This window comes from Vulpes vulpes, unplaced genomic scaffold, assembly GCF_048418805.1.
Source record: "Vulpes vulpes isolate BD-2025 unplaced genomic scaffold, VulVul3 Bu000000683, whole genome shotgun sequence".
In the NCBI taxonomy this organism is placed as follows: Eukaryota; Metazoa; Chordata; class Mammalia; order Carnivora; family Canidae; genus Vulpes; species Vulpes vulpes.
This window is the reverse complement of record NW_027325689.1, coordinates 92,649-120,643: the sequence shown is the minus strand read 5'-3', so window position 1 is coordinate 120,643 and position 27,995 is coordinate 92,649. Positions and strand designations below refer to the sequence as shown.

At 35.5% G+C, this 27,995-nt stretch overlaps 1 long non-coding RNA gene across 2 annotated transcripts; it reads left to right on the top strand.

Annotated features, from left to right (window-relative positions):
• Positions 1-95: 95 nt before the first annotated feature.
• LOC140596634 (uncharacterized) lies at positions 96-26,713 on the top strand. Of its 2 annotated transcripts, XR_011998532.1 has the most exons (4): positions 96-292; positions 17,388-17,435; positions 17,857-17,903; positions 26,683-26,713. It is a non-coding gene; the product is annotated as an uncharacterized lncRNA (long non-coding RNA). The 2 variants fall into 2 exon arrangements; XR_011998531.1 differs by lacking the exon at positions 26,683-26,713 and having other exon boundaries at positions 17,857-18,038.
• The last annotated feature ends 1,282 nt before the right edge of the window (positions 26,714-27,995 follow it).

The following is a 27,995-nucleotide window of genomic DNA, read 5'->3' as shown; positions in this document are numbered from 1 at the left end:
TATTATCTTCCTTTTGTGTTTATCTTTGTATGAAATCTATGCTTTTGTCCCTGAATTTATCATTTTATTTTTTAAATTTATTTATTCATAGGGACACACAGAGAGAGAGAGAGGCACAGACACAGGCAGAGGAAGAAGCAGGCTCCACGCAGGGAGCCAGACGTGGGACTCGATTCCAGGTCTCCAGGATCACACTCCGAGCTGCAGGCTGCACTAAACCGCTGTGCCATCGGGGCTGCCCGAATTTGTCGTTTTAAAAGATGTCCTTTGGCTGCAAGCTATTGTGCATAAGGTAATAAGGAGAATTATTTTAATATCCAAATTATTTTGTTTTCCTTTATTCATTTGATATTATCAGAATATCCAATATTTATATTCTATCCTATTATTCCTATTCCTGCCTTGGTTTTTATGGTTTCAATTTTTAGTTGAATATATTAAATTCATTCCACTGGAGGATCCCTGGGTGACTCAGCGGTTTAGCGCCTGCCTTCCGCCCAGGGCACTATCCTGCAGTTCCTTATCAGGCTCCCTGCACGGAGCCTGCTTCTCCCTCTGTCTCTCTCTCTGTGTCTCTCATGAATAAATAAATAAATAAAATCTCTAAAAATAAGTAAATAAATAAATTCTCCCTAATAGTCTTTTGCCAGGATCTTTCCATTCACTTCTTACCTAACTATAGCCTTTCTTCCAGAAAGGCTTGTATGAAAAATGTATCCTGCTATTTTACGGTAAAAACTGTTTTGTCTATATACTTTATACTTGGAAGATGACTTTGCTGGATATAAGATCCTTGTATCATATTTTCTTTCCTTGAGTCTCTTTGCAAGTGTTGATCTTCTATCAATGAATATTGCAGCCAAAGTGATTACCTGGACCTTCATTTTCAATTTATCTGTCTTGTTTCCTTTCCTTTATAAGTGACATACTCTTTTTCACCAAGAAGCCAAATGGATCTTTCCTAATAAACTCAACGGAACATTTGTTTATTTCATTTTCTCCTTCACATATTCAGTTTTGCACATGTTATATATTTGGTTCCTGTCTTTTCTTTACTACTTGTTCACTACTTATTTGAATTTAGTTTCCTTTTGTTAATTTTTCTCATTTCACTTTTCTATATATCCTACTGTTCTGTTTCTTTTCTTCCTATTTATCTTCCTCTTTACTGGCCATTCTTTCCTGTGTGCTTAGTGTTTTTTTTTTTTTTTTTTTTTTTGTAAAAGTTGTGATTACATATTTAATATTTTTGTGTTAATGTTGGGAGTGTTGGATTCAAATTTTATCTGCTTTAATGTCTCGGTTTTCTTCCATGTTTTTTCTCTGTTGGGAAGTTTTCCTATTACCCCTTTTCTTTTTTTTTTTTATTACCCCTTTTCTTAAAGTAACATTATATGGATGCTTTATCTATTCCCCTTTGTTGGTTTTGTTGTTGTTTCTTTCTGTGAGGTTTTTTTTTTTTTTTTTGGTTTGCTTTTTGGCCTATTTTTGTTGAGTTGGATTTTCAGAGAAGAAATTAGCAGGGGATAGCAATGACCGCATTCTTAAGTACTGGTTCTTAACAACTTTTGTCTAATTTCTCTGTAGATGTTTGCCTTTTATTTATTGATATTATTTGATTACTGATATTAAGAGCCCTTTATTTACTAGAAATTATTTTGTTACATGCATAGTGTTATTTAAATGAGCATAGAAGTCCATGTAGTATTATTTTATAAATCTTTATAAATCCTCATTCACTTTATGTATAACCTTTTGTCATTGATGGTTCTATTAGGATAACATAAACCTCTTTAAATATTGCAAGCAATTTAGAGTTTAGCACAGCAAATTAAGTGCTTACAAATCTGTTGAAAGGACTGAGAAGTAAAAGGTCAGGGCATACCACCAATAGATCTCAGGTTTGTTGATAGCTTTGGGGGAATTATGAAGTTCCTATTTCCAACCCTGCTCAAAAGGTACGGGAAGTCACTGCTGTTGGTTGCTGCAGGGCAGGCTGTAACACTGAAGAGAATGATTCTTAATGGCCAGCAGACACTAAAAATTCTCACATTCACCATATCCATGCTTTTGCTTTCTGATGCAAAAGGAAGAATAGAACTGTTTCACTTCTGCCTTCCAGATCTAACAGTCACTCATATTATTATAATCTAAACCAAAGCCCTGCCACAAAGCACCCTGGGAAATTTGTGTTCTAGACATGCTTCTAAGCTATAGGAGAGAGCACGGAAGGTGGTGAGAATGGTTCTGAGTACCAACAATCCTTTTCCTCAGTGCCAGTACACAGCCTTCTATTCAAGCTTATCTCCCAAACAATGGCAACAAGATCATGTGACTGACAAAGATGATGTGCAAGTGACAATGTGTTTGCTCTTTTCCTGAAATCCTCATCATATGTTATACTATATATAGCATTAGATAGTCTTTATTTCTTTTCTAGTGTAATCACAAACCCCCTTCTATAACCTGTAAAGACTGATTAATAAGTCATTCCCTCAACCCTTTATAAAAATTGTGCAGAAAAAAAGAAAGTCTTCACTTTTTAAATTCATATTATTTACTTGTTTATTTATTTATTGTATACTCCATACCCAGTATGGAGCTTGAACTCACAATCCTGAGATCAAGAATCGCAAGTTCTACTGACCAATGTAGTCATGGCGTGCTGAGAAAAGAAAAGCTTTAAAAAAGGCAACTGATAAGATACAGAACAATGAAGACAATATGATTATTTGTCTAGTCTTTGTTTAACAACTGGTATTTAGTTGCTATTTAAAACTTGTTTCTTTCACTTTCCATGCTACGTTCCATTTATACTCAGTCAGTGCCTCAAAAGTTTGTGATACTCTGCTTAGTAAGGTGATTCAAACTTTGACTCCTTAAATATCATGCTATGTTTGATATTTGATTGCTGTGGCCTTGAGAACCCATGAGTTGGACAAACATAATCCTCTCTGCTTCTACTGTGTAGCAGAAATTATATTGCACCTTACTATTAAGATTGTAACTACAAACAGTTGGCCTTTACCTATTAATTTGGTTGCATTAGAAACTCAGTAAGAGTAAGGTTTTTTTTGTTTTGTTTTGTTTTTAATTTCGAGTTCATTGAAACCATCACTGTGCCCTTGTAAAACAATTCCGCCTTTGGAAACGAACACCTGTAAACCATCAAAGCAGTAAATTATAGGGAGGGGAGACAAAATCATTTTTGAGGGTGTTCTGAGGGATTATAATGAAAGGAGTCATTCTCACTTTCAACCATTGAGTTTCCAATCTGTTTTCTAAGACAGAAAAAAACATTTGTGGTCATAAATAAAAAAAAATTTAGAACATTTCTTCAATTCTACCAGGTATTTTCTATAAGCCATTCCACTATATAACTGGACCAACTGCTTCTGGGTAATGAGGCACCCAACAAGGTGAGTGATTCCCTTGGGTATGAGTCCTTTGCTTTACTCTTTTGTTGTAAAGTGAATGCCTTGGTCAGAAGCAACATTGTATGGGATGATAATTGTAGCAAATAATGTATTCTATAAATCAGTGGGTAAGACTGAGGGCAGGAAAATTAGAGACACAGAATGGAAATGCTTATCTATAGTAAGTGATAATATCAATGGGGGGAAGGATTACTACTCTTTGATTCAAAAGGGTAAACATTCATTAAACTGCCACCAGAACTTACTTCCACCCTTCCCTCTGGGGCTAGTGTTTGAGGTTTTTCTGACTCCAAGATACTTGGCAATAAAATCAAAGTGTAAGCCAATCTTCAATATGAGATCAAATGATGCTAACTTACATACACACATTTATAGTTGTATTACCAAAAAAGATCCCTGGAAAAATGATAGGAGCTGATAGATTTTTTTAAATATATATATATATATATATATATATATATATATATATATATATACACACACACATATATACATATACATATACATACACACACACGAGGGAAAATAGAGGTTCTATAATGCAATGTGAAAGATGTTAGTTTTTCTGATCCTGCTATGGTAATAGCTGAAATTAATCTCTCAACAGCTGAGAAATTTGGCAGAGGTATTTGGAGGCTGAGAATGTCCCTATGAGAAGAAGAAATTTTTAAAAATATAAGAGGAATAATCAAGAATAGAGAATTCCTGTTCACCTTTCCAGCTGTCACAAAGTGGTGGCTCATATTTTTAAAAATGATATAAAGAAAATTCCCCAGGGAAGGAATCAAGCCAACAGCTTTAAAGAGTAAAATAGCTGCAGAAATCTTTAAAGGAGTACATAGACTGAGAAAGTCAGGGTGAGGACATGGAAGCAGTAATCCAAATGGAAATAACAGGTCTGTAAAGATAGGATGGTGAGAGAAGAGAAAAACAGACAAGAACAAAGACACTTCCTACAGACATCTGAGGTTGTGCAGAGATAGAGTATGGAGAGTAAAAGGAAAAAAAAAGTTGCAGTTTAAGTTGGCACTAAAGAAAAACAATGGTGATACTTGTGCTCCCTAAATGATGGTAGCAATATTTATAAAGGAACTTCAGAAATAGGAAAGAAGGAGTCTGAGCTGATGCAAGGTGGCAACAAAATAATAAGCACTTGCTTATTTATTGGAAATGATCAGCTCAAGAACTAAGTTCAAGGAAGTAAGTACTCTAAAGAAATGTTTTACATATTTAAGCACATCTTACATATGATTTACTACACTATTTAAAAATAGTAATTGCAAACAGAATCTCGCCTTGGTAATTTTTGAAAATTGAAAGACTAAAAGTTGTAGACAATGAAACTGGACCTTGATTTCAAGAATTTTCTAAGCATAGCATAAAACATATGATAGGCACAACGGTAGCAAGGAGAAAAGCTATTGGGTTGAGGAATTTGAAGAGATACCATGCTTTAAGAGGAAAGTGGGAAGAATATTAATTTTATTTCTATGAAGCAAATGTTTGATTAGGAAAACAACAACACAAACAGTTTCTGTTTAAGACCATCTGTCTGAACACTGATGAAATATGTGAAGACATTTCCCAGCAACCCCATCAGCAGCCCATACGCAGTGGTGGGGGATTGTGTGTGAAGGGTGTAATAGTGCAAGGTGCCAGAGAAATGAGACAAGCCTGCTTTTATAGCTTCTGTCTGTATATATGGCCTGGAGACTTTTTTACAAGGAGATTCTCAGGTACTTCCAGGAAAGTAAAATACACAAGTGAAACTGGGACTCTAATATACACTCAAAAATGAATTTTATTTAATGCAGCTGACATTGCTTTTTACAGGAGGAGCACAGGTTGTAGACAGATACGAAGAGAGTTCTCTAGAGAACAGTAGGAAGTACAATTAAACAGATCAAAGTAGCAAAACCATAAATGTGCTACCAGATGCAAAAGTGGCACTGTGGAATGTGACCATGCAGAGAGACTGACTCAAGGAGAACTACTGGCTTGCACTCTTTAGAGAGGACTGTGGTGCAAAACAAAACGTGGAGAAGAAAAGCAAATGAAATGAAGGCAAAATCCACTATTAGAAAGTAGAGCAAGGCTGAACAAAGAGCTTCCAGGGATCATTTTTGTGTGTGTGTCTTAGTTCTATGTGGTCTCCTCACAAGCAGGTTACTCACGCTACTTCAAGTTCCATTGCACACACAGGAGCAGCTTAACGGAGGGTTACGTACCTGTTTACAGGAGAACAATTACAGTTTATTGTTGTATTTTCCTGTGTCAAAGTGAACTGGAACATTACTTTGGGGAACAAATTTCACATTTCACTAACTCATGTGAAAGCATGAGCAGATAGGAATGCTTTCCGGAAGATAAATTTTTGAAGGAAGAAAAAGGGAAATCTTGAAAAGGATATGGTGAAGTACAGTATATGACAGCATAGGAGTATAAAAAGCCACTTAAAAAAGCAAAACCAAGAAAGTATCCTACTTAGAAATAACAAAGGAAATCTCTCTGTATAAAACAGAAATTGATGAGCTTGAGGATGAAGATATTAAAAACAGTTTTCAAACATCTAAGGGAAGTAGTAGAACAGAGTCAAAATAAAGTGGTCTTTTTGGAAGGAAAAGAAACTTCTGGTTAAAATATATATAATGTTCTGCCTGAGGGAACCAGGAGTGGAGGAGACCAGGGAACACACACTATGAAGTGCTTGAGAATCAGACGGCTCAAGTAATGAAAATAAATAATCGTAATGATGTCACATACACAAACATGCATACATGATAACCTGCTTACATGATATTTTACGTGAGTTGTTTGATGTTTTTAATAATCCTTCAGTCTAGTTATCTTAATTCCCATGTTGCAGGTGAAAACACTGAGTTTCAAAGAGATCTATCAAGATTTCCATGAAAAAATAGTTATTAATCTCCCTTATCATCACTTTTGCCTATGGACTCCTTATTTATGGAAGTGGATTCCTATATTTAGAATGAAATATAAAAGCTTGGGTTTTTATTTGGCATGTCTTTTTTTAACATTTCTTTCTAAAAATTCTTATTGTATTTTATGTAATTATTGGTCTGCATTTGAAGATAAATCAGGAAATAAAACTTTCTTTACCACCACTAGGTAGAAAAATACTGTGCTAGAAGACAAAATCATTCACTAGAAGGGCTAACCAGAGAAATTATAACATAAAAATAAAAAATAATAATTAGAAGAGTATTAAGGGAAAAGTGGTAAAAACTGGAGTGAATTCAATTTATGATAATAGATGTTACTTTTTAACATGTTTGTTGGTGTAAAACACATAGGTATCATATACACAGAACTTCTTAACATAGAGGGAATCCCACCTTATAAATAGGCTTCGATTTTCCACCTTACACCATTCTGGCATTGTGTTAAACACTATGAGAGACATGGAGTGATAGAAGAATTTTGTATTCAGGAGTGAATAAAGGGGAGAGGGTGGTATGCACAGATCAGGCAATATAACTATAATTAACCCTGAACATTTACTTTTCATTAAATTATTCCATTAGTTTTGTATTCATTCATTCACTCAACAAAGAATTTATATATTTATCTATATAATTATCTATAGCCACTAAGGAAACCAGTATGGACTTTCCATAATAAGTTAAAAATAGAACTATCATATGATCCTGCAATCCTACTTTGGGGTACATATCCAAAGGAAATGAAAATAGCATTATTTACAACAGGCAAGATATGGAAATAATATGTGTCACTTAATGGACAAATGGATTAAAAAAAGATGTGATACATATATATAAACACATGATGAAATATTATTCTGCCATGGGAAAGAAGGAAATTCTGGCATTGAAGACAATATGGATCTTGAGGGCTTATGCTAACTGAAATAAGCCAGACAGAAAAAAACAAATACTGCATGATATTATGTATGTGTGAAATCTAAAAAGAAAAACAAACAAAAAATCCAAAACACAGAAACACAAAACTCATAGAAACAGATAGTAGAAAAGCAGTTGCCAGAGATGGATCCATCTCTGGTAAGAGGGAAAAGAGGGAGAACTTAGTTAAAGGGTACAAACTTTCAGCTACAAGATAAAAGAAGTCTGAGCATCTAATGTGAAACATGGTAACTACAGACAACAACACTGTTACATAATTGAAAATTGCTAAGACATTAGAATTTAAATATTCTCACCAAAAACAAAACAAAACAAATCTATCATACCTCAGGGATAAATTATTAACATTTTTGTGGGCTTCATTCCAGGTTTAATTTTGTATATATACATATATGCATATGCACACGTGTGTATATCTTGTTATATATATATATAATTTAAGGACCCTTTGTCATCTTATAGATCATGAACAGTTTCTTAATCATTTAGTAGTCTTCTATAATGCCATTTTAATAGCTATATATTTTTCCAGTACATGTGTGTATATGTGTACATGTGTACTATTAATTTAATAATTTCTCTGTGTTGGGTATTTACATCACTGTCAACATTTCACTACTATAAAAATGTTGTATTAAGCATACTTGAGGTGAACATGAACATATCTGTAAATTCTTCTTGTGAGGAGTGCCTAGAAGTCTAATTGTTACATATGATATTTTGCACAGTTTTCTGATTTATAATATACATTGGTATTTATATTCCTAAATCACACTACAGAAAAATTTGAACTTTTTTTCAAACCAGCTGTTAAACATGAGTGTCAATTTCTTCACGCTCTTGTGAACAATGGGCACAATTAAAACTGTTTTAAACAACAACAAAACAAAATTTAAAAACTAAGGGAGAGTTTGCCCATTTACACTTTTCTTTTTTTTTTTTTTTTTCCATTTACACTTTTCAAACAAATTCCTACTGGCACATATATCTTTTTCTTTATATATAGTACATAAATCTCTATAGTATATCTCTATTCTCTCTCTCTCTCTTTTAAATATTTTATTTATGTATTTATGAGACACACACACAGAGAGAGAGAGGCAGAGACACAGGCAGAGGGAGAAGCAGGCTCCAGGCAGGGAGCCTGACATCGACTCCCTCCCGGGTCTCCAGGATCACACCCTGGGCTGAAGGAGGCACTAAACCGCTGAGCCACCCAGGCTGCCCTCTATTTTTATCTTTGTCTCTGTATATTTAATATGTATTCTTATATAACTATTCCTCATTGATGAACCACCTAAGCTCCTTACTCTGAAGTCCTAGGCATATATATAGGTTCCTGTGTTCCACATATTGGTTTCTGGGCTTTCAGTGACTCCGGGTCACCAAAATTTTCTACAATTGTCTGGTGAATTAAGTGGAAGGTATTTCATGAAAGAAAGGTGTGGGATGAAGATGAGAGTGGAAAGGAAGGCTGGTGGAAAAATCTTAGAAGGTGCAAAATTTGGAAGCCACAGGGTTTGTGGCTGCTAGGGAGACTTTAAGTGGAAAAAAAGGTTTATTTGGAGAATAAACCTCTGCAGAGAAGTGGTTCTGATGGAAGCAAAATTGCTAATTCACTCCTGAGCAGAACTCCCCAGACTCAGAGTTAACTAAAGAAAGAAAGAAAAAAAGTTCTACATCTGCTTGCATAAAATTATTTATAACTCAAAGTAGTGTTTGGAATTTCACCAAGAAAAAAATTATTATGGTTAGCGTATACCCAATTTTCCAATACAAATAAACAGAAAGGGTTTGAGGTTATTAATCAATCATGTGTTGATACAGGTAAGTTTATGCTTATTGTTTTTTTTCCCTCACAAACATAAACTAAGTTACTCTGCAAAAAGAAAAATTGTGATTTGCTCTGAGTTTGCTTCTTGGAATGTGGATTACAGAGATATGTATTCTAATTATTCCCAGTGTAGGGATCTGAGGAAATTTACTGGACACTGGGAAGGAAAGCACCAGCATTGTAAGAAAATTGGAGAGTGATATTGTCGTTTCCAGAATTAACATGTCTTATTTCAAAACTGCCCCTAAATTTGTTGGTATGGGGAAAAAAAAGAGAGAGAGAGAGAAAACAGCATCTTCTCTGAGGTTCTAGATACCTGGTCCTGTCACTCAAAATACAGGTAATTATAATTATAATTTGAGAAAGTTAAATGACCTGGACTTCCTGGTAAGGCCTGTTTCTCTATCATTTGTAATAAGCATTCTATGGAAAGACGTCGTCCAATATTATATCAATGGATTTTTTTGTCTATTCCTGCTATTTCAAACAGCAGTTCTAATTCTTAATGGTGTTACAGAGAAAACAAAAGTCCCTTCCCATAAACAAGAAATTTTCAACCTGATTTTTAAGCAGACTGCTAATTGGAACATAAAGCATATTAAAATATGATGGGGACTCCAAGTGCCAGGAAAGACCAAAAGGGGGGCAAACTATGGGTTTATACATCAAATCTCAGGACACATCTTCAGCAAAAATCAAGGTCTCTGTGTATTTATGTGTGGTTTGAACAAGAAGACATCATACTAATTCAGAGCATAACTTTTTACTGGACGAAGACAAGTAATTTCTTTTTCAGTTATTAACCAAATAATAAATTATTTAAATAGGAGGTATTTAGATCCTGTTCACAGGTATGTATGTAGAGACTACCTATTTGAAAACAAGCCCTTTTTTGTGGGTTGAAAATCCTTTCAACCCACAAAAATAAGCCAATCTAAATATTCTAACTACTCTTTTGTCTTTTATGCTAGCTGTTTTGAGATATATTTCATTAAGGGGAGGATTTTTCTCAAATGGATAAAATGAGTAAATAATGTTGGAAAGCAAGGGCAAAAGTAGCAATTATTTGAAAAAATGGCCTGTAGGGTGAATTAAATAGTTATATATATATAATAAAATGATCAATGATTTTTTGGAAAGAAAATTTTTCATTTTCTGATGTATGATTCTCTGTAATCTCTATTCCTAAAAGACTACACCTATAAATGGGGCTACTGTGCCAGCAGCCAAACACTTTAGATTTCTTTTTTTTTTTTTTTTTAAACTACAGGTCACAATCCAGAGTGTAAGTGTGAATGTGTGTGTGTGTGTGTGTGTGTGAGAGAGAGAGAGAGAGAGAGAGAGATGACAGAGACAGAAACAGAGATAGAGAAAGAGAGAGAGAGAGAGAGAGAGTGAGGTGAGAAGGGGTGGAAGGAGAAAGAGAAAATATTTTGTTGCATTCCCCTATACAATGCAGTGCATCTTTGTTCTTTATTTGATTGCTATTTTATTTTCCTCCTCTCCAGTACCACATCGCTTTTTGTTTCTTTTTTTCCTCTGGGTATCTATATGTCGGCATATCTAACAACACTTCTTCACATTTGAAAGATGAGAAAATTACTAAATCCGCAAGTCCTTATATCTCATATAGCATCTGGCTTATATGGTATCTAGCAAATGAACCTAAACACCTTTAAGAGCTTAATAGTCTCTTTTTCTCCTAAATTTTAAAATTATTTCACAGTAAAACATTTTGGTATTTGGGAATGCATTTTAAGCTTCCCGTTGAAAATCACTGAATGTATATCCATCACCTCTGTATAACAAACTAAGCCAGAATGTTTTATAATTACTATTAAAATGGAAATCCCTAAGAACTAAAAATTTGAGATTTCCTTCTGTAAAACTGATTAATTAAAATTTTGATCCTGAGTTTTCCTGATTTAATTTTTTCATAAATAGACAAATAGATATTTATATGGTCTGCCAACTTCAGCTTCAGTATCTAGGGGGAAAAAGTTGTCAGACAGGCATGTAATAATCATATTGGTCAATCTAGCTTGATTGCTTTCTTCCAGCAATGGGCAGTTGTAATTTCCTATCACATTTATAGTCATTATATTTGAGAAAGGGCAAAATAGGTTAATGAAATCATTATAATTTCATTCAAATGATATATATTTTAAAAGCTCAATTAAAGAAACAGATACCAGGGCACCACATTTTATTTTGCCTTATGGAGACCACTTTGCTGTAGTACCTTTAAAAGATACTGAAAAAAAACACATTTACCAGTGCTGAAATGAATGTGAAGTCATTATCATTACTAAACATATCCATAAAGTAAATTTATTGTGAAAAGAGATGATGGGTTTTTTTTTTGAAATTCATTTGTTCTTTCATCTATCCAATGCATGTTTTATCAAATTCTTCTCCTTTTAAGATGGCATAACTGGTTTTAAAAGAGTACTCAGAAGTTAGACTAAGCCGGAATTTAACATCATTGCTTATTATTTGTTTGTTTTTAAGCAAGGTAATAAGTTTCTTTAATGATAAGTTTCTTTGTAAGATGGACATATTGATGTTACTATCCTCATTGTAATAAGGGAAAGAAATAAATATAAAATTACAGCGACTGATATACAAGATGTTAATAAATTTTATTATCATTTTTATTGTTATTATTATGTTGCAGCCTTTAGAGCTGTGGAACAGGTAGAGTTGAATAGTATATTCCCTTCCCCTCAGCTTACTGGTGTCCAGGTAAGAAAGCAGAGAGATAATATTAATATGGTAATATTGTGTCAAGATATGACCTAAACACACTTTATCTAAATTAACTCACTTATATTGTCAATGATTGTATGAGGTGAAATTTGTGGGTGTCCCCATTGTACAGACAAAGAAATAGTATCTCCAAGTTATACAGCTAGTTAAAGCTGAGTTGGGGGGCAACTGAGTGTCTAGGGGTGCCTGAGTGGCTCAGTTGGTTAAGCGTCTGCCTTCAGCCCAGGTCATGATCTCAGGGTCTTGGGATGGAACCCTGCATTAGTCTCCTTGTCCAGCAGGGAGTCTGCTTCTCCCTCTCTCTCTCCTTCTGCCTCTGCCTACCACTCCTCCTGCTTGTGCTCTCTCTCTCTCTCTCTCTGTCAAATAATTAAATAAATAAATAAATAAAGTCTTTAAAAAATGCTGAGTTGGTATATGAATCTAGGCAGTCTGGATTCAGAGTCATTGTCTTTGTGTTTGTTTAATCCTTAACATTATAACTGTATGCTTCCTAATTCATACTACCTATGAACCCTTGATTCTTTGGATTAGAACAATACCTAGAAAAATCTGAGATACTTCAGAATCTTTCTATCAGTACTCTATTCATGGCTATGAAATCTCAGGTAATAACCATAATTTCTTCCCATAAAAGAAAGAGAAATGGCTGTCCCCAACCACATTCAGTGTTTTTCTTCTAGTTATAACTCAGCCATCTGGATATCGGTCTCTGCACACAAAATAACCCAAATTTCCAGAGTGAAAAGGAATTTCTCCATATTTTACAATTATTCTAACATCCCTTGCCCAAGATAAGCAAAATCCATAAGGGCATTCGGCCATGACCTTTCCCCCAAACACTACTGCTCCTTCTGGCACAAATAATCCATGTTCTTCACCCAAGTCATTTATTGCACATTTGCTCTGGACCCAGCAGCAGGAAGATAATGAGAGAAATTCAACGCTACTATCCCCACCTTCTGGAAGCTTACAACCTTTTTAAACAAATATGCAACCATAATGTATGACCTCATTATGGCATCATGAAAAAAGAATAATATCTATGTCCAAAACAAACTTGCATATATGTAAAATGGCACTTGGTTATAAATACAGTGCATTCTGCTTATTTTAGAATTATTTTCTGCCCTCACTCAATGATAAAGAATCCAGACATTTTTCATTTCCATAGTGGGGCAGGGGAGGCATAATTCCTATTTCATCCTTATAGAGACAATGTATTTTCTGGGGAATTCCAGGTTTATGGGAGTATATTTTGACTTTAAAAGAAAATTGTTTCTCTCTTGGCAACACTTTAGACACCAAATATGTAGATTTTCTACACCAAGAAATTCTCCAATTTTCTGCAGATACCAATTACATGTCCTACAATTTATTTTAATTCCGTTACTAACTACCCAGGATCAGTATGCAGACCCCAATGATTAAAGCTTCAGACTGTCCCACCTCAAACACCAATCACAAGTAGTGGGTCCCCAGGTTACCCACATTTTTGCTGGAATTGGCTACAAATCAGAGATTCTTTTTTAAAAATAATTTATTTATTTATTTGTTTGTTTGTTTGTTTTAGAGAGAGCACACATACGCACAGGTGCCAAGGAACACTGTATATACTTTTTTTTCTTCCAAAAATATGTAGCTAAGTGCAAGAATAACATACATTTTACAAGTTTTAACTAGTCAAGCTAACAGTTTTCACAACATATCTTCTTCTAATATAATTACAAGGAAACATTTCATGTAGTGTGATTGTCACTAGAAAGATTCCAATTTAACTATAATAGCATTAGTGAGTAACAGGGCATGGAAATGAGCTGTACAAACTAGCACCATAAGGAAAAGATTTTATATCCACACTATTTAGAATGGGATCACTACTATCTTTGTGTCTCTGTGATTCCTAAGTTTCTCAGGTAAAAATAAACTTAACATAGTTAAACAAATAACATTTAAAATGAAAAATTCAAGTTTCTATTGAGTCAGAATTTGAGGCAAAGATACAATTAATGTTTCCTTTACCTACACTCTCCCCCATACACACATAACTAAAATCAATTAAGACCTATCGTCTCAATTGATAGTAAATTTCATATAGACTAAAATATGCTCATCCATTTTAAGCTATTCTTTTGTCTCAGATTTCCAGCACACTTGGTTACATACAGGTATAGATATAGATTAAGGCTACATAAGGTATCTGCAATATAGGGACTTATGCAGATATGAACAAAGTGATGGAAGTAAATATTAATTGATTAATATTAATATTAATAATTAATTCTAATAACTTTTTGACGTATGACAAGGAGGTAATTCCCAAACTGGGAAACATTTTCATTATCTTTCCAACCCATGCATTCTGAGAGGTAGTTTTAATAACATATACCACTAATATAATACATTTGACTGTTTATTGATTGATTGATTTTTGTTTTATTTTATTTCTTTTTAAGTAGGCTCCACACCCAGCATGGAGCCCAACACAGGGCTGGAACTCACAACCCTGAGATCAAAACCTAAACTGAGATCAAAAGTAGGTCGCTTAACTGACTGAGCCACCCAGGTGCCCATAAGTTTGACTATAAAAAAAAAATTAAGTATTGTTTCTCTAAATCAAACCATAATAATTGAAGGGTACTAAATTTCAGTCTGTAGTGAGCTATTAATTAAAGATGAACATATCTGTGTATTTCAACAGAGCAGAAGGTGTTGAATTTCAGGAAATTTGCAGGCCTAGGAGATATTTGCATTTTTAAAAGGAATCACAAGAAACACTATTGTATGAATTTTACACCCACGGATCTCCTAAATTTTAAAATGAAACCAATAATGTGTCTTGTTCCAAAAGTATGATTGACTTAATGTGTTGAAGTTTTTTGTTTTTAATATATATAGTTTTTCCATGACCAATTAGTTGATATACAATGGCCTGTGTCTTCTCCTACAGTATGTGATACATTTTTGGTGAACATGCACTATATTTGCTGCTTCCATAATAAATCTTCAAGTTATCTAACAGAAAGATGTTTATACAATGGGTACAGATGGTATAGACTGACAAATTTTTAGACATTACTTCTTAACACAGTGTCTTTTAACACAGCTTCTCTGGAATGTTGCATATAGGAATTCTAGTTAGAGAAAACATATGTAAACTATGTCTTATAATAAAAGGTAATTTTTTAATCTTTATATTTGTTGTTTAAAATGGGATTGCTAATGTCTCTGTTTCAGCCTTTATGCTAGTTTTATTTTTTGAGATGTAATTAACTACAATAAAGTCTAATTTATAGTTAGAATTTGGTAAGTTGTGACAATATATAAACCTGTGAAACAATTAATACAATCAGGATATTGAACCCATCTCCATAACCTACAAAAATTTGTGTCTTCCCTTGGTAATCACAGTTCCCAACCAAGCTACCTCCAACCTTTCCTAGGCAATAACTGATTTTATTTCTGACATCTTTTATTGGTTTGAATTTTCTAAAATTTTCTTTAGTTAGATCCTATAGTATATGCTTTTTTGTGTGTGTCTTATTTTTTTTAAGATTTTATTTATTCATGAGAGACACACACAGAGAGAGAGAGGCAGAGACATGAGCAGAGGGAGAAGCAGATTCCCTGGGGGGACCCTGATGTGGGACTTGATCCCAAGAACCCAGGATCATGACCTCACCCAAAGACAGATGCTCAACCGCTGAGCTACCCAAGTGCCCCTCAGTTTTAAGATATTATGAATAATAATATTATGAATATTATGAATAAAACTACAAACAATTTGCATATAAATCTTTGTATAGGTATTGCTTTTTTTTTCCTCTCAGGTATATGTCTCAGATAACACAGTAGTGTTATGTTTAACCATTCAAGGTTTAAATCTTACTATTTTTGTTTCCATTTTTCCATGTGTTCTTTGTTGCCTTTTTCTTCTCTTTAATTTATACTAATTGGATATTTTTATGAATTCACATATCACTTTTGTTCACCAATTAACTATAAATACTTATTTTAGTGATTGCAGGTTGATGGTATATATGTTTAACTTTTCAACACTTCAAGTAATATTAAACCATTTCATGTAAAGTGTGAGAACCTTATAATAGTATACTTCCATTTCTATCCTCATGGCCATTTGTTATTGTTGTCACACATTTATTTCCCCATATGTTATAAACTCCACACCACATTGTTATTATTTTTGCTTTAACGGTAAATAATCATTTTTTCCAGTTTAAAATTGTGGTAAAATATACATGATATATTAAAATTGACCATCTTGAGGGGATCCCTGGGTGTCTCAGTGGTTTAGTACCTGCCTTCGGTCCAGGGCAAGATCTCGGAGTCCTGGGATCAAGTCCTGCATCGGGCTCCCTGCAAGGAGCCTGCGTCTCCCTCTGCCTGTGTCTCTGCCTCTCTCTCTCTCTGTGTCTGTCATGAATAAATAAATAAAATCTTAAAACACACACACATACACACACACACACACACCTCCCTGTTTATCTACAATGGCTGTGCAAATTTGCATTCTGATCAACAGTGCACAAGGGTTCCAATTTCCTGGAAAATATCCCATGTACAGTTGAAAAGAATGATTGTTGTTGGGTAGAGAACTCTATATATATGTTTGTTAGATGTAACTGGTTTAGTTGTGTGGTTCAAGTCCTCTATTTCCTTCTTCCTTTTCCAGAGAAATCTCTTCTGATTTTTCTAATCATTATTGAGAGTGAAGTATTAAAGCATCAAACTATTATTGCAAAACTATTTCTTTAAGGCTTCTTCCAAGAAGAAAGATTAGATTACCAAGGGAAGACAACCTTGCTTTATATATTTTGATTGTTATTAGGTATATAAATGTTTATAATTTTGTATCATGCCGTATGAACATTAATATATAATGTCCCTTAACTTTTATTACCTTTTTTTCATTTAAAGTTTATTTTTTCTAGTGTTACTATAGCCACCCTCTCCTCTTTTGGTTACTATTTGCAAGGGTTTTTTCCATCTTTTCACTTTCCACACGTTCGTGTCTTGGATCTAAAGTGAGTCTCTTATAGACAGCAGATAGTTTAACCATGTTTTAACCCATTCAGCCATTCTCTATGTTTGGATTGGAGAATTTAATCAATTTATATTTAATGTAATTACTGATAAAGACTTCTGTCATTTTGCTATTTGATTTACATCAAATATGTCTTATAGCTTTTTTGTCCCTAATTTCTTGCATTACCATATTCTTTCATGTTTAGTTGATTCTTTTAGTGAAACATTTAAAGTCCTGTCTAACCCCCTCTTGTGTGTATTCTAAAGCTATTTTCTTTGTGAATACTATGAGGATTATATTTAAAATTATACCTGAAACTATAATAATATGCTAATTTGAATTTGTCAATACTATATGAAAGCTCTGCTCCTTTATAGCTCTATCCCTATTCCTTTCAGGTGCTGATGTCACAAAATTACATCTTTATATGCTGTATATCCAAAACCGTAAGTTGATATTTTTTTAATTCACCAGTTTTTTTAAATTATGTAGAAAACAAAATGTGGAATTACAAACCAAACTTCCAATGATACTTTTAGACTAATAATAGTATTTTAAAAAGTTTTCATTTCTTATTCCTACAAAAAACAGAAAGTAAAGTTACCAACTATTGTTACAGTAATAATAGCTTTTGTAATTGCTTATATATTTATATTTCCTGAAATCCTTGTTTCTTCATACATCTTTCAGTTACCATCTATTATATTTTCCTTTTGACATTCAAGACTCTAGTATTTCTTGCAGAGCATGTGTACTGGTAACAAATTCCCTCAGATTTTTATAAGACAAAAATCTTAATTTATGATATTTTTGAAGTACAATTTTGCTGGATATATTATTCTTGGTTTATACTTTTTCTTCTTTTAGAACTTGGAATATATCAGCTCACTTTCTTATGGCCTCCAAAATTTCTGGTGAGAAATCTGCTTATAATTTTAGTGAAGATCCCTTATATATGATAAGTCATTTTTCTTTTGTTACCTACAAGATTCTCTGGTTTTGGCTTTTGGCAGTTTGATTAAAATGGGTCTTGATGTGGGTCTTTGAGTTTATCCTGAATAGATATGGTTGAGCCTCCTATACTGGCTTGAATAGTAATCTCCCAAAATATATATCCACTCAGAACCCATGCAGGTGACTTTATTTGAAAGTGGTGTCTTTGTAGATACAATCAAGTTAAGATGAAAACATAGTGGATTAAGGTGGAGCTTAAATCCAATATGACTGGTGTTCTCATAAGAAGAAAGAGATTCAGAAACAAATCCAAAAGGAGAGCATCATGTAAAGACAAAGGCAGAGAGTGGAGTGATATATCTACAAGTCAAGTAATTTCAAGAATGGCCAGCAACCACCAGGAACAAGGAGAGAACCTCCAGTCACCACCAATCTTGTCAACACTTTAATTTGAACTTCCAATCTTCTGAATTATGAGAAAATAAATTTTTGTTGTTTTAAGCTACCCAATTTTTAGTAGTTTGTTACAGTGGCCCTAAGAAACTAATAAAACTCCCCTTAGTCTTTAGATGCATAAGGTTGCAGCTGAATTTGGAACTTCAGTTGTAGACCTATTGGAATATGTTTCTTTCACAAATTAGAATAGCAAATTAATGGAATCCTTATTTCCTAGTGATGAAGTTTAGGTAATGTGAGATTATATAGTGTCATGGTGTTTGAAAAATGTATGAAGAGTTTTAGGTTTATGTGGATGTAAACTCGGGGTCCTTGCTTTCTGTTGTCCTTTTAAGATACGTCTAGGGTTACTGTACAAAAAGAAGGACTTTCGAGAGACTGGAGACAAGGATAAAGAAGAAAAGATCTGAGAGCTATTTCTAAGGAGGAAAAAATGGCCTACCCCAATATTGATTCCCTCCCTTATGTTTTCCAGAAATATTTCAGGATTTCTATGAGCCATTGTCTGCTATAAGCTTATCACTCTTACTCTTCCCTAAAATACTTACTTATTATGACTATCTGATATAAATTCACCATAATATTTTAGTTTAAGGAAATAAGTTCATTTTTTATTGTATTATTATTGTCACTGTTACTATTTTCAATAACAAGCTGTCAATTTAATCGGGAGCAGATATGACTTAACACACTTGAGTAGAAAAGGTAACTCTAAGTTTCTACCAGCTATCTTGCTTTGTCTTTTTGCCAACAGAGATGTCCCAAGCAGAGATTGTTCCTTTAATCACAGTCCGTAATGGAAAGGCATATAAAGCATACAAACATATAGCTCCTGACTAAAAGTAAATGTGCTTAAAATTACTAAAAGTAATGTTTTATGCCACTGAAGTTTGGGAGCTATTTGTTACCAAAGCAAATCTATCTAAAAACAGTCTTTAAAAATAAAAATGTAACAACTTTTACAAGACTAAGTTTAATGGTTGGCAGATGATTAATGGGTAAAATGAAATTTTGTAAATTTCTTCATCTTTCACAGCTTAGATGGAATATATATTGTTGTAATTGAAATATCACAAAAAATAAAAACTAGAACTATTACCATTTAATATTTCTTTCTTAATTCTCTCTCCTATTAGTAGCCTTAAGTAACATTTATTAGATTTAGCAAATGTGTATGCATTGTAATAGGACTTTATGGAAACTCATATCATGGTTTGGAATCACTTTCCACATTTATGATTTGGAATCATTTTCCACATTCATGATTTTTCACATCCTTGTGATGCGCTCTGCGCAATAAAATATAAGGGAAATCACAGTGGATCAGTTATGCATTTAGGCCTCAAGTGTTATTGAATACTTCTGCCTATTTTCTGGAACTCCTTCTATGACTATGAGAGAAAGCCAAAGATAGCTTATTGGAAGATGAGAGACAGGGGGGATGCTAGAGCCAGCTCTTATTGACTTGGAGGAGCCAATCACGTGTATCTTTTACGAACTTCACATTCAGCTAAATCACATCGTCGTTGCTAGACCAAAATTACCAAGGCTGAACACTGATCTGCCTTTCTGAGTCAAAATGTTTTCTCAGTGTTATCTCTTTGTATTGGGGTCTTAATTCGGTAAATTTTTTCAACATTTGAAATCACTGAGTTTCTGAAATCTCTATTTTATTTTTTATTCCTACTTGCAAACTGGCCACTTTTTTTCAGTTTGCCTCTTTTTTTCAAAATACGTTTCTTAAAGAAATCACCCCAAACTGAAACATACTACCAATGCCAATCTTTAGATCTAAACATTTCTTAGTTATCCAGTCTTCCTTGTAAATTACTTCAAAAAACAATTTTATCAAATATTTCACCAATGCGGTCTTTAACTTCTGATTAACGTTGTCTTTTACAATCTGGAGAATTTATAAGCCAATGCCACATACTTTATTTTTTAAGGCACCACTTTACTTTTGATACTATCAACTGGGAGGTTTGTCTCAACATTATACTCCGCCAAGAATATAATTTGGTGACGATTCTACTGTCTGCAGTGAGATGTAGATTGCTGTGGTAGTGAAAGGGGACATTGCAAATTATGTCCTACTTCTTAGAGGTTTCTACTCTAAGAAGCACATGACTTCATATAATGTGTGGAGTGGCAAAGAATAATACTATCATTTTCCCAAAAAGAGGGAAAGCAAAAATCTACAATAACATTAATGATTACTACGGTAGCTATTAAAAGAAGAAATAATAGAATATCACATATACCAGATCTAAAGAATGACATGATTTGAGGAAGAAAGACATGTGGCTATTTGTTTTGGTGTACAATGATATAATCACATGCAGAGTGCAGAGTGCAATATTGGATGTGAAAAGAGAGCCAGCATCTGGATGCTGCACAGAAACAGTATCAATGACCAGTTAGTCTTAACAAGAGCAGCAGGGTGAAGAAAAGAAAACTACAGCAATATTCATATGAGTAACTACATGTCCTATTCCATTTTGGCACGGAAGGCGGCTCAGAATATCAAGATAACAAAAAGTAAAAGATGTATGCCTCAGTTTCATTCTTGGGATAGCTATCTGGCTAGTTTTGTGGGAAAGAAGGAGGCAAGCATTAAAACGAATATGAAACTGAAGCTTTAAAGTTGGCCAAATTTTTGTTTATAATTGAAATGACCATAAAATTGGAAATGTGCACAAGACAGGCACTACTGTGGAATTAGAAGGGAGATTTTAAAATATTGCTGAAGGCAGTGTTTGTACACAAACAAAATAGGCACAGCCATTTCTTATTATTGGTGGGTAGTTATATTCTATAAAGTGACCACACATGCCAAAATAGCAAATACAGAACCACTTTTCCTAAGGATAATGCAGGGATATATTCCTGAGAACTGATCACAACATCTTTATCAACTGATCAATATATAACTTTGTTTTATGTTTCTCTTTAAAAATACTTTCTTTAATATATATTGTTGATTGATTAACTTTGAATTAATGGCAAATAGCACTATAACTCTTGTCTGAATGCAGCTTACCACATGTATTTTCTTTGTAAGACACATTGTACACTTTTGCACATAGGAACACTAGACAGCACTTCAGCATGATATTGGAGACCAAAAGAAGCTAAATCAACGATAAAAAGCTTAAATATGTAAAAACAAAACAAAGAATAAAAACCAAAGTATGACACCAAATAGACTAAGGGATATGGCAGGAGGAAGGATTATTAAGTTGAGACTATTTCACTTACAGGTGAGAAATGTCGACCGTACCTTGATTCTAAGTTTTCGTAAAAATGCAAAAGTCTAAGACTCTAAGAAGTGTTGTGAGAACAGAGCAAATAAGATATTTCTGTGGTTGGAGTAGTGAGTTCTAGTTTGGAGTTCGAGAAGAACTTTTCAAAGTTCTTTTCAAGAATAATTTTGAATAAATAATAAACGTATACATATATATTTGTATGCAAATGTATTTATAATTGTAAGAAATCATGAAACGTCAGGAATATAAAAAATGAGCTATCTCTCTTACTCAAGTCCTCCTACTATTCAGAACTCCTTATTGGATGACACATAGTGTTACAAAGAGGGAAGGAATCTAGAAGGACATGGCATTTGAACAGGGCTTTAATAGGTCTTCTGGATTTGGAGAAATGAAGATGCATTATCAGTGCATTTATAGAGACAGTATGAGAAAATCTCGATTGAGGGGATCCCTGGGTGGCTCATTGGTTTAGGACCTGCCTTTGGCCCAGGGCGTGATCCTGGAGTCCCGGGATCGAGTCCCACCTTGGGCTCCCTGCAGGGAGCCTGCTTCTCCCTCTGCCTGTGTCTCTGCCTCTCTCTCTCTCTCTCTGTGTCTCTCATGAATAAATAAATAAAATATTAAAAAAAAGAAAATTGCCAATTATAGATTTAGTGAGAAGTTCCAAGTTACATGATCATATTACAATTCTCTTTTGAATCATGAGTTAAATATGCCAAGGAGTAGAAGTTATATCAGTGGATCTCAGAAGTGTATTCTTAATTTCCCTTCACTGTTAAAATTGTTCCTTAATATCCCATGAAAATCTTTACCTATTAATTTCATCCTAGTGACTTATTTTAGTACAAAAAGGATTATATAAGACTACAAGAAAGCCAAATCAAACAGTAAAAAGAAATTAATGAAATACAACCTTGTTTGAATTTAACTGTTATTTCTGATAGTTTCAAAAACCTTTGGGGTTTTAAACAAACTCAACTGAAATAGTTCTACAGTCCCATGAAGTAGGTGCAGGCATTATAATCTCTATATTACAGCTGGGAACCTTGAGGCACAAAGCCATTTAAGCGATATGTCCGAGGTCACTGAGCAAGTAAGTCACTGGTGAGGCCAATAATAGAATCCCAATTGTTCAGCTAGTTCTTTGTTCAGAAGACCATATTGGTTTTTTTATTACGCCAAGGATAAAATTTAGCTTTATATCAGAGGATATTTCTTCTTACATGCCAACCAAAAAATCAACATTTAAAAAAATCATTAAATGGGGATCCCTGCGTGGCGCAGTGGTTTGGTGCCTGCCTTTGGCCCAGGGCGCAATCCTGGAGACCCGGGATCGAATCCCACATCAGGCTCCCAGTGCATGGAGCCTGCTTCTCCCTCTGCCTGTGTCTCTGCCTCTCTCTCTCTCTCTCTCTCTCTCTCTCTCTCTGTGACTATCATAAATAAATAAAAATTAAAAAAATTAAAAATAAAATAAAATAAAATAAAAAAATAAAATATAAAAAAATCATTAAATGGATATTAAATCAAATCATATTTCATGCTTGAGATTTTCAAGTTACTCTCAGAAAAGTGTTTTCTTGTTGTTTAAGAGGAAAATACCCATACATAGTTTTTTGTTGTCATCATCTCAATTCATAAAACTTTTCTCCCTCCCCTAAATATTTAATGACTCTATTTAACTATGAGTATGTTCTGGTTTCTGCACAAGAAAATGCAAGCCATAGTAATTGGCTTTGCCTTCAGACAGCTGAGTCAGCAAGAAATCAGAGAGCCTATAGAAACCTTTTTATTTCCTATCAGTTTTTCAGAGTTTTAAGCCATTGAAATATATTGAAAAAATCTGGGAGGGAACTAAACCATGCAAATTAACCTTACATCTGCTTTATACAACTCTTGAACCTCCAGATTTGTAATTCCTTATCTGTGGCTGCTCAAACAATTTTCTGGTTCATAATGCTGTCTGTGCCATGGTAGGAAAGGAAAGTGGATTATAGTCTGAAGCACATGTTTGTCTCAAAGTGCTTCTATTTTTCCAGTCATGAAGAGAATCTTTTTCCCCTCTTGTGGGAATCCTCGAGAGCTAGAAATTCTATGTTTTAAGTTTCATTCCTACGCATATGGATTTTGTGGAAATGATTTTATAAAGTTCAAAGTTGTTAAATATATTAAAAGAAATATATGCTCCTACACTCTAAAAAAGGACTATAGATATATTTATCTCTCTTTATACACTATATGCCTATCACATATAAACTCATATAGACATACATTTACACAAATGTAACATAGGCCATTTTAGAATTACAAGCAATTATAATAATGGATAGCATTTACTAAGAAATCACCTTTTACCAGACACTCTGTGAAAGTTTTTGTATATAATATCTTATTTGTCCTCATTACATTACAGAGTGACTATTATTATTACTTTGACTTACTTAACAAGGAAACTGAGACACTGAGAGCATATGTCAATTGTCCAAAGTTACACAGCTTTTACGTGGGACAACAGTGTTGGAAACACAGGTGGTTTATTTTTCCTACACTGCGTGTGAATAGAAATTATTTGTGGACATGTGAGTAAAATAAAAATGTGTAAAGTCTAGAGCTTTAGTCAAAATTGACTAGATTCATAAACTAAGATCTAGAAAAGAGAAATGTCTTCCATAGGTTGTACAGTCAGTCACCCAGGTCCCAAATCTGGAAAATGGCTCCGATAGCATTGCATTATTGCTCTCACAGTTGTCATAATGAAATGATGTCATAAATTGCAAAACAGGTAGGAACTATCTTTTATATAGATAGCCATTTTTTTCCATTTTTCCGGCTGAGATAATTTTTAAAATTAGGTAGTTGAAATATTTTCCACTTGTTTAGTTTTCTGTTAATGTTTATAAGACAATTGCAAAGGATATATATATATATATAGGGATTTCCACTTTCCTATGGCTAGTGTTCAACAACTTTTCTCCACAGCCATTTATTATTCAAACTCCTTCTCCATAAATGTCACAGAAATAGCTTAAGACACTCGGATATCTGAAATGCTACCATCAGTGCAACATCTTAGTATTTATCTTAGGGTAATCTTTTTTGGTAGGTTTTACACTCTTTACTCTTCCCTTTCTCCTCTGAGTTTGTCTCCATGTTATTCTGGTCACACCTACGACTTTTAAATGTGCTTCCTCTCACTTCTGTGTGAACAGTTCTTTAACAAATATTGATGTTCTTAATTTTTATTCTATAGCCTACTATTCTTAGTATAAACCACCCCATGGTGGAGGGTGATCATATTTCCCATAATAAACATATTTGGATAATTCTGTATGTGAATGACATGCACACACATACACAACAGAGGACAGTGACCTTCAAATTCCACTTGTTTACTGTACTTTCTCAACCATCCACAATGAAGGGTACAAAACACATACCAATGATGGTCAGAGGTAGCCCCACAGGGATAGAACACCTATACTGAGGTCGAAAGCTCCAGAATGATTCAGTTATGTGACTGTATCTGGAATAATTTCTTGAAGTTCTATTTTTTAGTAACTATCTTCATGTGGTACTATGTTGATAAAATTTCCTGCTAAAGGTTCATTAAAACAAAACAAAACAAAATGAGAAACCAGATTCAAAAGCTTCTCTGATCTCCCTTGGTTTCTGGAAGGACCTCACTTTCCCATTTAAGGCTGACTTGCTACAATTTAAAACTTTACTCTCAAACTCAACAGTAACATTTCCTCTCTCACCTTCCCAACTGTGTAGCACAGATTAGTCTTACCTTGAGCTAATGAAAGATGGAGTTAAGCAGAGAAAATTATGGTCTGTCTTTCCCAAACTTCCCTTCCCTCCTTTTGTGTACTGAGGCATGAGTTAGGAAAGGGAACTCCAATATTTTCTTACTCACTAGCGTGGGATTGTAGTCTTTTCTTTGCTTGATATAATTATTATATTCATGTCTATGAGCTCCAACAAACCATGACAAAGTATTTGTGTGCAGCTCCGCTAGGCATTTTTACATTTGTGGGTTTGGCCCCATCTCTCAGCTGACCCTTAGCTGATGAATTCCTTTAATGTTTAATGTCCCTTTTGTCCCTTCATTCCTCAAATCTGTAGGTGTCATGGCAAGGCTATATCCCCCAATTGTATTTGCCTTTCGAGATCCTGTGGGACCCTGCAGAATGCTCCCCCTGTATACTTGGAGAAGGTGTTTCTGCTCCTTCTCGTGTCTGCAGCTTACCCATACGCACACATACACACATTCCCTCCCCCCTCTCTTTCTTTTCTCTTTCCAATTCTCCTTCCTTCTGTTCATTTAGCACAGGAGAATTTCAGCAATCCTTGTTCCAAGCACATGTATAAACAAAGAATGAAAACTGTTTCCTCTTCTTGAAGCCTTTACCAAACTTTCAAAATAAAATTCATAGAGCCCCCTTCCATGTCTCCAAAGTGGGGAGGCTTTCCATGAACAGCAATCTCTGCAACATGTCAACCATAGTATTATTTTCCAATGTTCATTCTATAGTATTGGTAGGGATGAATGAGCAGGGTTAACGTGTGTCCTTTCTCTAACCGGCACCTCTCAACAATTCCAATTTCTGGTGGGTCTCTGAATTTAGAATGTTAAGTACTTAAAACAAGGTGCCGTCAGCTTACACCATAAGTCCAGAATACAAGAAACCACCCACATTTTGTTACATTGGATTAAAGATGATTCATGGGAGAGAAAGCAGTGGTTGCAAAGGCCCTTAAGTGCCATTGTCTTCTGGCACCTTAACAAACCCTGACTTCATCTTTGACATTTAACTGCTGAAAGTTTTCAAGCCCTGTGTCTTCTGCCCCACAACTGGCTAAGCTGATAAGAAAGGCTGGGTGCTCCCTCCTTTGGCAAGAGTAGGAAACTCCAACCATGCAAATCCCAGGCCCATTCATGGGAACATTCACTCAAGCAGATCCCCTAATTTCAAGAAAAGCCTAACTGGTCTCTTTTATCTGTTATCTCCAGGCTCTGCTTTTGGACCTGCTCGTGAGATAACCGTTTTTTTTTTTTTTGTTTTGTTTTGTTTTTTTTTAAGAAGGCTTCATTATGTGAGTAATAAACCTTACTGTATCCTCTCTCTCTGTTTTGTGGGGGTTTTTTTGTTTGTTTGTAAAAAATCACTTTTTGTTTAGGTATCCATGACATGTAACGTCATGTTGCTTTCAGGTGCACACATAATGATTCAATATTTGTATATATCATGAAATGATCATGATGCAGACTCCTGACCACACTCCTGCCAAGGAAGAGAACCTGCCCCTGAAGCAAGCCCGGGAATCATCCTTATGATGATCCTTTGAGAACGTACCTTGCAGAAACGTAGTAGGCCTGGAGGGAGCTGACTAGTTCCGGTGAAGACGGCCGCCTTGGAGCACTCCCATCCCCAGCTGAGGAAGCTCGACGGGGCGTCAGTTGTCCAACGTGTCGTGGAGGCCAAGCATCTGGGCAGGCAGCCCCAACTGGTCGAGGGTCTGACTAGGGGCCCAGTCACCCCACAGTGCAGCGCATCCCTGGACAATGGAGGGAGCCGGTCCTGTCACGGCAGGGAGGTGCCCCTGGAGATCTGGCTGGAAGCCCTGGAGGAGGCTCCCCACATCCAGGACCCGCCCCGTCATCCTGTGCCATGGAGCCGGCCGGCAGGTGCATGTGCTCTGCCTGCCCAGGCCTCCCCACGCAAGCAGCGCGGCCTCCCTGAGGAGAACACACACGCCGCGAGGACCCGCCAGATCTGGCGTCTTCGGCCCACGGCCCAGACCCGGGCGCTCTCCCCCGGACCACCAGGAGCGTCTCGTGTGTCGACGAGACCCAGGACAGGCGGCGGCTCACGTCTAGGACACCGCCGAGGAGGGGCGCTGCGTGCGGCCAGCGTGCGTGACGTGCGTGCGTGACGTGCGCCTGACGTCCGGTACGCCGTGCGCAATGAGGTCACGCGGATGCCCCCCGCGGAGCGCTGAGGGTGCGGCCAGGGTGTCGCCCCTGTGTCCTCTGCGGAGGGCTGAGAACCCAGCCGAGTGGTGGGGGCGTCTGTGGGCCCCAGCTGGAGCGGGGCCGCGTCGCGGACGAGGCCCAGGAGCGCGTCCCCGTGTGTGTGACGGAAGCCGACCCGCTCTTCAGCGAGGCCCAGGCCTCCGTCCAGGCGGCGAGGCCTCTGCCGCGAGCACGTGGGAGCCCTGCAGGCCCTGCCCGGAGACCCCGTGGACAGGCCTCGCCGCAGCCGGGGACAAAGGCTGCAGGACGGCGTCCAGCTCTGGGGAACGTCCTGGACCAGCTGCAGGCGG